The following is an 11,647-nucleotide window of genomic DNA, read 5'->3' on the forward strand; positions in this document are numbered from 1 at the left end:
TGCATCATACCTCACTGTGTGTTCCATCTGTCTGCCTTAGTTTATTTGTATTCTTCAGTTTAGTTAGTTTTCCTTGTGTCCAGTATTAAAACTGTATTTTGAGTTCACCTTTTTTGCCTCCGTTAGTCTGCACTTTTGGGTTCAGCATTCCTACCTGCACAGAGTACATGACAAATCAAGTCTCATAGTGTGGTATTTTTTATATCACAGGTTCATGTATAGAGTTTTCTCATCAGAGTAACTCAATAAGCAAATGCATTTGACAACACGGTAAAGATGTTGGTGGTTTCCTGTCTTATCTTAGATGTAATAGAAGAATATTGGATTTCAGCATAACATCTATTCATTCAGCAAAAGTTGTTTTGTCTCTTCCTTTTTTGCTTCTATATTTCACAGCTGACTGCACTTTTTGATTACTATGTTTTTTCTTTCAAATCATTAAAGACGTTACTTTTAAATGATTTATCATATAAGTTCTTTATGTTTTAAAATGTGTATTTAAATAAATGTTGGTGTTTCTTGGGTGAATAATTTAGAGTAATCAATAACTTTTGCAGTTCAAATGGTTAATGAAGAATATGTGTTTATGGCTGCAAGGATTTGTTTGTTTGTTTGTTTGTTTGTTTGTTTGTTTGTTTGTTTGTTTGTTTGTTTGTTTGTTTGTTTGTTTGTTTGTTTGTTTGTTTGTTTGTTTGTTTTAGGGAGCTGGCTCTTGGCTACATTAGCCCCAGCATAAAGCAGAAGAGCCATTTTGAAGTAATAAAAATCCAAGTCACAGATTTAAGGCAATCAATAACTTCTTATATTTTTAGTTTATTCATTTTTTTGTATTACAGAGACAGTAACAAAGGCATATGTGTAAGGGAATAGGAAAAGGGAAATAAATAATTAATATGAGCTAAAATAAGATAATTGTCTGCTTGACTTTCCATTACTTTACATTTTAATCACACTGTGTGCTTGTCTATATGTGCTTGCACAGCTTTTTTGCATGTCTACACTCAGTATTATATGACATACATATCCAGGAATTACATATATCTTTCTTCCATCTGATGCACATGAAGAACCCAACGCCTCTGAGTGGCTTGTTGGTTGGATTTAGCCATAAGGACTAGTGACTGGACCAGTGTATGACTATCAGGATAAACCAAGCAGAAGAGACGGTGGGTCACAACTTGGCAATGCAATGAAAAAGAAATATTCTCTGCTGCCTACCCATACTTTACATTTACTTTAAATAACAGCATGAATGTATGCATTTTTATTTGATTATCAGTGTGAACGTTGACAAACAATCTAGGTAAATCTGTTAGGCACCCAGTTGTCCTCCTTAACTAAAACTTCAAAATATATTGAAAGCGCTTTTTAAGGGCTGGACTTCATAAATTATAAAATTATAAATTACCAACATATGCCAGGTGTTGACATTATAGGACTAATACAATTTCCTAATGTTTTTAATCTTATAATTGTGACATATTCATGGTTATACTGTGATTTTCAAATCAGGTCTACAAAGAGAAAGCTTATAAAAGAAAAAAAAATGGTCCACAGACTTGCATGGTGAGAGAATGGTCCAATTTTCATATACTGAGAGCAAAATATGCAACAAATGTCCTCACTGGAGGAACTTGATTGAACTTAATGGAAGAGCAGTCTTATGTGTCACTGTTTATAACACTGGACACTTATTGTCACGGACCCGGTTCCGGGGACTCGGGGTTCGTGAACAGTGTGGACCTTTATTGTTATTAGTGTATTGGATGTATGTTTGCTGCACTGTGTTCTTGTGTTCAATGCTGGTGTGTGTATGTGTGTGAGGCTGGAGGATGAAGGACAGCCACCTGCAGGCCTGATGGTGTTACGGCCGAGAGGGCCCGGCTGTGGGTGTGGACTCAAATGCAGACACAGAGGGAGGCAAACGGGCGTGAACACAGTGCTTTATTTACAAGTGTCTAGTGAAATTACACAACAGGAGACTATGAATGCTATGAATTATGAAATGCTATGAACTGTGAACTGTGAGGCCAAACTGTGAACATGAAACTGAGTGCTATGGCTAGGTGCTGGATTTCACGGATGGAAAAAAGGGGCAGCGGCTTGGATGGAGGTACGCAGTCACTATAATGAGAAGAGACAAGTAGTCAGTGGCAGTCCAGTGAATCACAGCTGCAGGATTAGGCTATGGAGGTTAGAGCTTACGCGTTGCAGGTTTAAAGTGTCATGCGAGGAAGGGGTGTCCAGGGGGTTCCGGGTGAGGAGTGTCCAGAGAGGATCCAGAATATGCGTGGAGTGAGGGACTTGGCAGGGAGGCAGGCAGGTGTAGTCCGATGGTGGAGAGGAAGAAACCAGATGACAGAACCAGCGTCCAGGCGGAGATGAGAGTAGTTCGGGAAACGTGACTGCCAGGTGGGTCCTATGACAAAGAAAAACACGGTGAAGGAAAAGCAGTAGTTGAGGGTTCTCACAAGGGGTTCGCAGCCTAGCACTGACATGGGTTAGCAGAAGATCTGGCAGAGGTCTGTTGTGAATGCTGGTCTTATATGCAGGTGACTTGATTGGAACCAGGTGTGGAAGCTGATTGGAGTCTCTGCCTGAAGGTAGAACCCAGCGGAGTGGAAAAACCCCGTGCTCACCCGGACCATGACAGTACCCCCTCCTCAACGATCGCCCCCCGGCGACCGAGCAGACCCGGACACGCGACAAGACCTGAAAAAATCAGAAACAAGCGCCGGGTCCAAGATCAGAGACCGAGACACCCACGAACGCTCCTCAGGCCCGTACCCCACCCAGTCCACCAGAAACTGCCGGCCCCTGCCCCACCGACGCACGTCCAGGATACACCGCACCGAGAAGGCAGGATGACCATCGACGAGCCGGGCGGGAGGAGGGGGGTCGGAAGGAGGGCACAGAGGACTAGACAACACTGGCTTGACCTGCGAAACATGGAACACCGGATGGATCCGCAACGATGCAGGCAATGTGAGCCGGACTGCCGCAGGGCCAATCAGCCTGTCAATCACGAAAGGCCCAATATAGCGCGGAGACAGCTTGCGGGAGGTTCCCTGGAGCGGGATATCCTTAGCCGCCAGCCACACTTTTTGCCCCGGAGAGTAAGTAGGAGCCGCCGTGCGCCGCTGGTTGGCGTAGTGGCATTGGCGAGACACAGCGCGCAACAGCGCCTCACGAGTCCGCGTCCAGGCCCGGCGGCAACGCTGCAGATGATGCTGGACAGAAGGCACCGCAAGCTCAGCTTCTTGCTCGGGGAACAGAGGTGGCTGGTAACCTAAGGACGCCTCAAAAGGTGAAAGACCTGTGGCCGAGGCGGTGAGTGTGTTATGCGCATATTCAACCCACGGCAAGAATGTGGACCAAGAGGCTGGATTATGGGCAGTGACGCAGCGAAGAGTGGTCTCGAGTTCTTGGTTCAGGCGCTCAGTTTGGCCATTGGTCTGTAGATGGTAGCCTGAGCTCAAACAGGGCTTGGCCCCCAGGGCCGTACAAAAGGCTCCCCAGGCCTGAGAAGCAAACTGGGGACCCCTGTCAGACACTATTTCCATAGGGATCCCATGGAGTCTGAAAACATGTTCAACCAACAGTTTAGCTGTTTCTGAAGCAGTGGGCAGTTTATCTAGAGCTATGAAATGTGCTGCCTTGGAAAATCTGTCAACTATGGTAAGTATGGTAGTCTTTCCTGCAGAGTTTGGAAGCCCTGTTACAAAATCCAACGCAATATGTGACCATGGCCGGTGTGGGGTGGTTAGTGGGTGAAGCAGTCCGTAAGGACGGTGATTCCTGGACTTATTACGAGCACAAACCGTGCAAGCAGCTACGTATTCACGTACATCCCTATCCAACGTCTCCCACCAAAAGTGTCTCTTCAGTAGCATAGCTGTCCTACCTCGGCCCGGGTGACCTGTGAACTTGGCCGTGTGAACCCATTCCAAAACCTTGGTGCGGGCTGCTGTGGGTACATAGCGCTTGTTAGCTGGACCGGTGCCCGGATCAGGTTCTGCTTGCAGAGCCCGCTGAATGACGGAGTCTACTTCCCATGTGACAGCCCCTACACGACAGCTGGCAGGGAGTATGGAGGGCACCCCTGACCGCTCTGAGGCAGCTTCGAACTGGCGGGAGAGAGCATCTGGCTTAACATTCCGGGTACCTGGGCGATATGAGATAGAAAAGTTGAAACGGGCAAAAAACAGTGACCAACGGGCTTGGCGTGTATTTAGTCTCTTTGCATTCCGTAGGTATGTTAAATTTTTATGGTCTGTCCAGACTATGAATGGGTGCTCAGCCCCCTCCAGCAGGTGCCGCCACTCCTCCAATGCTAGTTTCACAGCAAGCAGCTCACGGTCCCCAGTATCGTAGTTTCTCTCTGCCGGAGACAAGCGACGCGAGAAGAAAGCGCAGGGTTGTAACTTTGCTGATGGACCAGTATGTTGAGACAACACTGCCCCCACTCCAACATCTGATGCGTCCACCTCAACGATGAAGGGCTTGCTGGTGTCGGGCTGAATTAGCACGGGAGCTGTTGTAAACAGTTGTTTCAGCTTGTTGAAAGCTCCGTCGGCTTCGGTAGGCCACGTGAATGGGTGCTTTGTAGACGTGAGGCGTGTTAGAGGTGCAACTACCTGACTGTAGTTCCTGACGAATCGCCTGTAGAAGTTGGCAAAGCCCAGGAATCTCTGGAGAAGCTTACGGGATGTGGGCACCGGCCACTCTGTGACTGCCTTGACCTTTGCTGGATCAGTCTTCAGTTGCCCCCCTGCCAGGATATAACCAAGAAAAGAGACTGACGATGCATGAAACTCACACTTTTCTGCCTTTATGTACAGTTTGTTCTCCAATAAGCGCTGGATGACAGCACGGACATGAGCGTGATGTTCCTGGAGCGATCTGGAAAATACGAGTATGTCATCCAGATATACGAACACAAATCTGTTCAGAAAGTCCCTGAGAACATCATTCACCAAAGCTTGAAATACGGCTGGGGCGTTCGTTAGTCCAAAGGGCATGACCAGGTACTCGAAGTGGCCCAGTGGCGTGTTAAAGGCCGTCTTCCACTCATCACCCTGCCTAATGTGAACCAAATGATAAGCATTACGAAGATCCAGCTTAGTGAAGATAGTGGCGCCTTGCAGGGACTCTGACACAGAACTGATGAGTGGCAATGGGTATTTATTCTTTATAGTTATGTCGTTGAGACCACGGAAATCAATACATGGTCGTAGCGACCCGTCCTTCTTACCCACAAAGAAGAATCCGGCAGCAACAGGTGAAGACGACGGTCGAATTATTCCAGCAGCAAGTGACTCTCTGATGTACTTCTCCATAGCAACACGTTCTGGTTTAGATATGTTGTATAATCGACTGGAGGGCAAAGGAGCACCGGGGAGAAGGTCTATGGCACAGTCATATTGTCTGTGAGGCGGCAAAGCTTGCGCCTTACTCTTACTAAAAATCTCTTTGAAATCGTGATATTCCATGGGCACACCAGTGAGATCGGGGGTTGTTTCTTCCAACGCATAGGGCTCCTCGGGGCCCGGGGGACACGCCGACCTCAAACAATTAGCATGGCAGAATACACTCCAGCTTATTATCTTCCGTCCAGACCAATCCAAGTGTGGATTGTGTAGCTTTAACCAAGGGTAGCCGAATGTGAGGGGAGTGTCAGGCGATGAGAGGGCGAAGAAAGTGAGCTCCTCCCTATGATTTCCTGAAGTGATTACAGTCACTGGCTCAGTGTGGTGAGTTATTTGTGCAAAGACCTGGTTATTAAGTGCTTTCGCAGAAATGGGCGGATCTAAAGGCACAAGGTGCAATCCTAACCGTGTGGCGTGGTCAAAACTGATTAGGTTTTGCTCTGAACCGGAGTCGACCAGGGCCTGAAAGGTGTGCGTGGCACGGTTGATAACTAAACTGACTGTGAGAAGCAAACGGGGTTTATCATCACTATGAGAACCGCCCACCCGTATCCCCGAATCTACTGGCGGGCTGGCCCTTTTCCCCTCTTGGGACATGCTGCGATTAAATGTTCCGTCGACCCGCAATAAAAACACGCGCGTGCACGAAAGCGACGCTCTCTCTCCTCTGGCGGCAGCTGAGCGCGGCCGATCTGCATCGGTTCCGGCGCCGCGTCCACGACGGAGGGAGAGGCGGCCGACACAGGCGACTGCATTATGGGTGGGGCTGGTGTAAACGAACACGGAAGTGGGCGGAGGAGGGGACGTTGGGGTTTGTAGTTCCTTTCATTCTCCCTCTCTCTCAGCCTGATGTCAATACGGAGAGAAAGGGAGACTAACGCCTCGAACGTAGCGGGCTCATCCCGTGAAGCAAGCTGATCTTTCATGTTATCATTCAGGGACTGTAGAAAGATTCCCTGCAACGCGTGATCTGGCCACCCCGTCTCCGCGGCGGCCGTTCGAAAATCTATGAGGTAATCAGCAACACTACGGCGACCCTGGCGCAGCTTTAACAACTTACGGGCCGAACTGCCCTCAGAGACAGGATGAGTGAATGTCTTTTTAAACTCACCCAGGAAGTCATCATAAGAGCAAGTTCGCAGGGGATGGCTTGACAGGTATGCTTCTGCCCATTTTAGAGCACGGTCCCGTAATTTCCCTATGAAATAGGAAATCCGAGCGGCGTTGTCAATGAAGGTGCGCGGTGAGCGGCCAAATACCAGATCGCACTGAAGTAGGAACCCCGTGCAGCTCCCCGGATCCCCAGAAAAAGGTTCGGGCTCCGGGGATGATGCGTCGCGAAAAATCGGCCCACTTTGGAGCGCGTAAGCCGAGGCAGGGGACGAAGTGGATGGCTGTGTGTCTTGTGCGGGGGGCGCGGGTTCGGGGGCAGGACGCGGCACGGAAGCGAGGTTAGCTTGTAGAGTCTCTAGGGCAGCAAAGATCTTAGCCTGTCCCTCACCAAGGTCTTTCTGTGAAGCCAGGAGATATTGAATGGATTGCTCGTGGTGACCTAGGATTGCACCTTGTTTCTGAATGGCTGTCCGCTCTGCGTCTGCTGAGTCCATATTGTGGCCAGATCTTACTGTTACGGCCGAGAGGGCCCGGCTGTGGGTGTGGACTCAAATGCAGACACAGAGGGAGGCAAAACGGGCGTGAACACAGTGCTTTATTTACAAGTGTCTAGTGAAATTACACAACAGGAGACTATGAATGCTATGAATTATGAAATGCTATGAACTGTGAACTGTGAGGCCAAACTGTGAACATGAAACTGAGTGCTATGGCTAGGTGCTGGATTTCACGGATGGAAAAAAGGGGCAGCGGCTTGGATGGAGGTACGCAGTCACTATAATGAGAAGAGACAAGTAGTCAGTGGCAGTCCAGTGAATCACAGCTGCAGGATTAGGCTATGGAGGTTAGAGCTTACGCGTTGCAGGTTTAAAGTGTCATGCGAGGAAGGGGTGTCCAGGGGGTTCCGGGTGAGGAGTGTCCAGAGAGGATCCAGAATATGCGTGGAGTGAGGGACTTGGCAGGGAGGCAGGCAGGTGTAGTCCGATGGTGGAGAGGAAGAAACCAGATGACAGAACCAGCGTCCAGGCGGAGATGAGAGTAGTTCGGGAAACGTGACTGCCAGGTGGGTCCTATGACAAAGAAAAACACGGTGAAGGAAAAGCAGTAGTTGAGGGTTCTCACAAGGGGTTCGCAGCCTAGCACTGACATGGGTTAGCAGAAGATCTGGCAGAGGTCTGTTGTGAATGCTGGTCTTATATGCAGGTGACTTGATTGGAACCAGGTGTGGAAGCTGATTGGAGTCTCTGCCTGAAGGTAGAACCCAGCGGAGTGGAAAAACCCCGTGCTCACCCGGACCATGACAGATGGGTGTGGCCCTGTCAGCTGCTGGTCACGCCTAGCTTACCACACACCTGCTTCTGATCAGGATCGTCGGGGGAGCTACTTAACAGAGCGATGGAGCTTCCTCCGGCGCAGGATCGTTGAGTTAGACTCCATGTCAGTGTTTCTATTGTTGTTAAAGTGTATGCCTGCCGGAGTTGGTGCCATAACGGCTGTGTCTGTGTTTTTCCCCAGGAGGACAGTGGAACACAGGACTGCAAGACACACGGGGTGTGTGAAGGCACAGGGGCAGAGAGCACGGGATACCAGCACTTGGGAGAAGACACGTCACGGGAGTCGAGGGAGCACTTTTGGAGATTTAATGTGTGGTGTACATTTACCTCACTGTAAATAAACCCACTGTTCATTCCATCAAGTCTGCATTTTGGGTCCTTTCTCCTACATCCCCCACGGTCTGCCCTCCAGACCGTGACAGAACGATCCTGCCACTATGGACCCAGCGGACTCACCGCGGAAGCGCAGCTCCCGTTTTGACGGGACCCGACTAGTGCTTGGAGGGCCTCCGTGCTGCCGTTCCTCGCTGGCAGCCTACCCGTCGGCCCACTCGTCTGTTTCCTCCCCGCGGACGCCTCGGTCTCGCAGAAAACGCTCCAGCCGGTCCCGGGAGGATTACTACGAGCCTGCCAGCAATCTGCTTACACCTGCACAAGCTTTTTACAAAATGTTAGGAATTATCATCGTGCCACCTGACTCACCCAGCATTTCCACATCACAGCAGGAGCAGCCACTTCAGAATCCGCCCTCGTCACATTCCGCCAGCGACGCTCCCTCTTCAACAGGGAGGCAGCGAACACGCAGCCAGCACTCACAGCTCCAGCAGGAGCCAGGGATTCGGCTCAAACAACCGCCTAGGGTGAGTGACAGAGTCTCCCTTCATTCACCTTTCGTGCCTAGGGATAAACAGACTGTTTCCCCCAAGGCTGTGAATGCCAGCTCCGTGAACCCTAGAGCTCGTGTTTCTCCTGTTTGGGAGGATGACAATGTTAGTTTTGAGAACGAGTTTTTTCCTCCTGGTTCAAGAGACTGTGCTCCTGATGTTCCTTCGGACCCAGGAGTTAGGACCGTTTCGTCTAGAACTGTTTATTCTGGGGCTATGTTTATACAGCCAGCTGCCCAGCCTGTAGCCGTAGCACAGCCAGCTGCCCAGCCTGTAGCCATAGCACAGCCAGCTGCCCAGCCTGTAGCCGTAGCACAGCCAGCTGCCCAGCCTGTAGCCGTAGCACAGCCAGTCCAGTCAGCCTCTCGTCTTCATCCTCAGTTGGAGGCTGATATGCCTGCTGGAACTACCCTGCCATTATGTCACCCGCCTGTTGTTTCTACATCGCTGTCCAGTCTACCACGAGTAGCTGCCGCACCATTATCACCTCCGCCCTTTGCAGCTACTTCTCCACCAGCGTCCCATCAGACTGCAGCGACCGCAGAACTCTCGACTTCACCATCCACATCACCCGCTCGACCGTCATCTTCGCCACCTGCAGCTTCCGCATCGCCATCTTCACCTCCGGATCACCGACCATCTATACCCGCGTCGCAGCCGGAGGAGCGGCTCAGCGAGCCGGAGGAGCTCAGCGAGCCGGAGGAGCTCAGCATGCCCGAGCAGGAGCAGCTCAGCGAGCCGGAGCAGCTCGGCGAGCCGGAGCAGCTCAGCGAGCCGGAGGAGCTCAGCATGCCCGAGCAGGAGCAGCTCAGCGAGCAGGTGCAGCTCAGCGAGCCGGAGGAGCTCAGCATGCCCGAGCAGGAGCAGCTCAGCGAGCCGGAGCAGCTCAGCGAGCCGGCGGAGCTCAGCGAGCCGGAGGAGCTCAGCGAGCCGGAGGAGCTCAGCGAGCCGGAGGAGCTCAGCGAGCGGGAGGAGCCCGCGTCGACAGCTGTGGAGCTCAGCGAGCAGGAGCAGCTCAGCGAGCCGGAGGAGCACTGTGAGCCGGAGGAGCTCAGCGGGCTACTGCTGGAGGAGCTCAGCGAGCTATTGCCGGAGGAGCTCGGCGAGCCGGAGGAGCACTGTGAGCCGGAGCAGCCCAGCGAGCTAATGCCGGAGGAGCTCGGCGAGCCGGAGGAGCACTGTGAGCCGGAGGAGCTCAGCGGGCTAATGCTGGAGGAGCTCAGCGAGCTATTGCCGGAGGAGCTCGGCGAGCCGGAGGAGCACTGTGAGCCGGAGCAGCCCAGCGAGCTAATGCTGGAGGAGCTCGGCGAGTCGGAGGAGCACTGTGAGCCGGAGCAGCCCAGCGAGCCACCCACTGAGAAGCCCGCACCGCTGCTGGCGGACCTCAACGAGCCGGAGGGACCGGCGTTGCCAGCAGAGGAGCTCAGCGAGCTTGGTGAGCCCGCGCTGCCACCGGAGGAGCTCGGAGGTCCGGAGGGATCCGCTGAGCCAGAGCTGGAGGTCTGCGTGCCGGAGGGGCCGCCACGTCCTGCAGCCCGGCCGCCACGTCCTGCAGCCCGGCTGCCACGTCCTGCAGCCCGGCCGCCACGTCGGGAATCGTGGGTGGTGCTGAGGCGGGAGCAGCAACGCCGCCGCCACCGGACCCGTGGCCGCCCGCCGGAGCAGCAACGCCGCCGCCACCGGACCCGTGGCCGCCCGCCGGAGCAGTCACACTGTCGCCACCGGACCCGTGGCCGCCCGCCGGAGCTGCAACGCCGTTGCCACCGGATCCGTGGCAGGCCGCCTGAAGCGTTCTGCTTCCATCACGGGGTTAGAGGTAGGCCACCTGAACTTTTTTTTTGCCGCCACTGCCTAACCCGCAGCGGGTCCCGCTTGTTTTGCCGTCCTGCAGATCGGCCGCCAGAACTGTTTGCTGCCACTGGACCGGGGGATTGGACTGTTGACCTGTGTTTTTCTTTTGTTGCTTTGTGGTGGCTGTTTAGCGGAGTGGTTTTGGGCCCTCCGTCCTGGACCCCCCGCCACCCGCCCTGGGTTGGTTGTTCTGTGGTTTTGTTTTGGGGTCGTCGGGAGTCGACCCTTAGAGGGGGGGTACTGTCACGGACCCGGTTCCGGGGACTCGGGGTTCGTGAACAGTGTGGACCTTTATTGTTATTAGTGTATTGGATGTATGTTTGCTGCACTGTGTTCTTGTGTTCAATGCTGGTGTGTGTATGTGTGTGAGGCTGGAGGATGAAGGACAGCCACCTGCAGGCCTGATGGGTGTGGCCCTGCCAGCTGCTGGTCACGCCTAGCTTACCACACACCTGCTTCTGATCAGGATCGTCGGGGGAGCTACTTAACAGAGCGATGGAGCTTCCTCCGGCGCAGGATCGTTGAGTTAGACTCCATGTCAGTGTTTCTAGTGTTGTTAAAGTGTATGCCTGCCGGAGTTGGTGCCATAACGGCTGTGTCTGTGTTTTTCCCCAGGAGGACAGTGGAACACAGGACTGCAAGACACACGGGGTGTGTGAAGGCACAGGGGCAGAGAGCACGGGATACCAGCACTTGGGAGAAGACACGTCACGGGAGTCGAGGGAGCACTTTTGGAGATTTAATGTGTGGTGTACATTTACCTCACTGTAAATAAACCCACTGTTCATTCCATCAAGTCTGCGTTTTGGGTCCTTTCTCCTACATCCCCCACGGTCTGCCCTCCAGACCGTGACACTTATCCTTTCCTGGATGGTCTGCCTAAAACAAAAATATTCATGGTTTGAGTTCAGAGCATACCCACTTCTTCAGAAAGTGCCACTCCTCCTCCTCTGTCCGCACTCAGCGTCTTTATATCTGTTCCTTTTAAAAGGTGTCAGTGACTCATGATTCTCCAAAAAACGTTGGAGGGTAAAAG

General features: G+C 52.5%; 1 pseudogene; it reads left to right on the forward strand.

Moving 5' to 3' along the window:
- The first annotated feature begins 8,313 nt into the window (after nt 1-8,313).
- LOC146666434 (uncharacterized) lies at nt 8,314-11,026 on the forward strand (annotated as a pseudogene).
- Nucleotides 11,027-11,647: the final 621 nt, after the last annotated feature.

The sequence above is a fragment of the Rhamphochromis longiceps genome, linkage group LG7 (genome assembly GCF_057381845.1).
Source record: "Rhamphochromis longiceps isolate RC_006_pf linkage group LG7, R_longiceps_female_GT1.1, whole genome shotgun sequence".
Taxonomy (NCBI): domain Eukaryota; kingdom Metazoa; phylum Chordata; class Actinopteri; order Cichliformes; family Cichlidae; genus Rhamphochromis; species Rhamphochromis longiceps.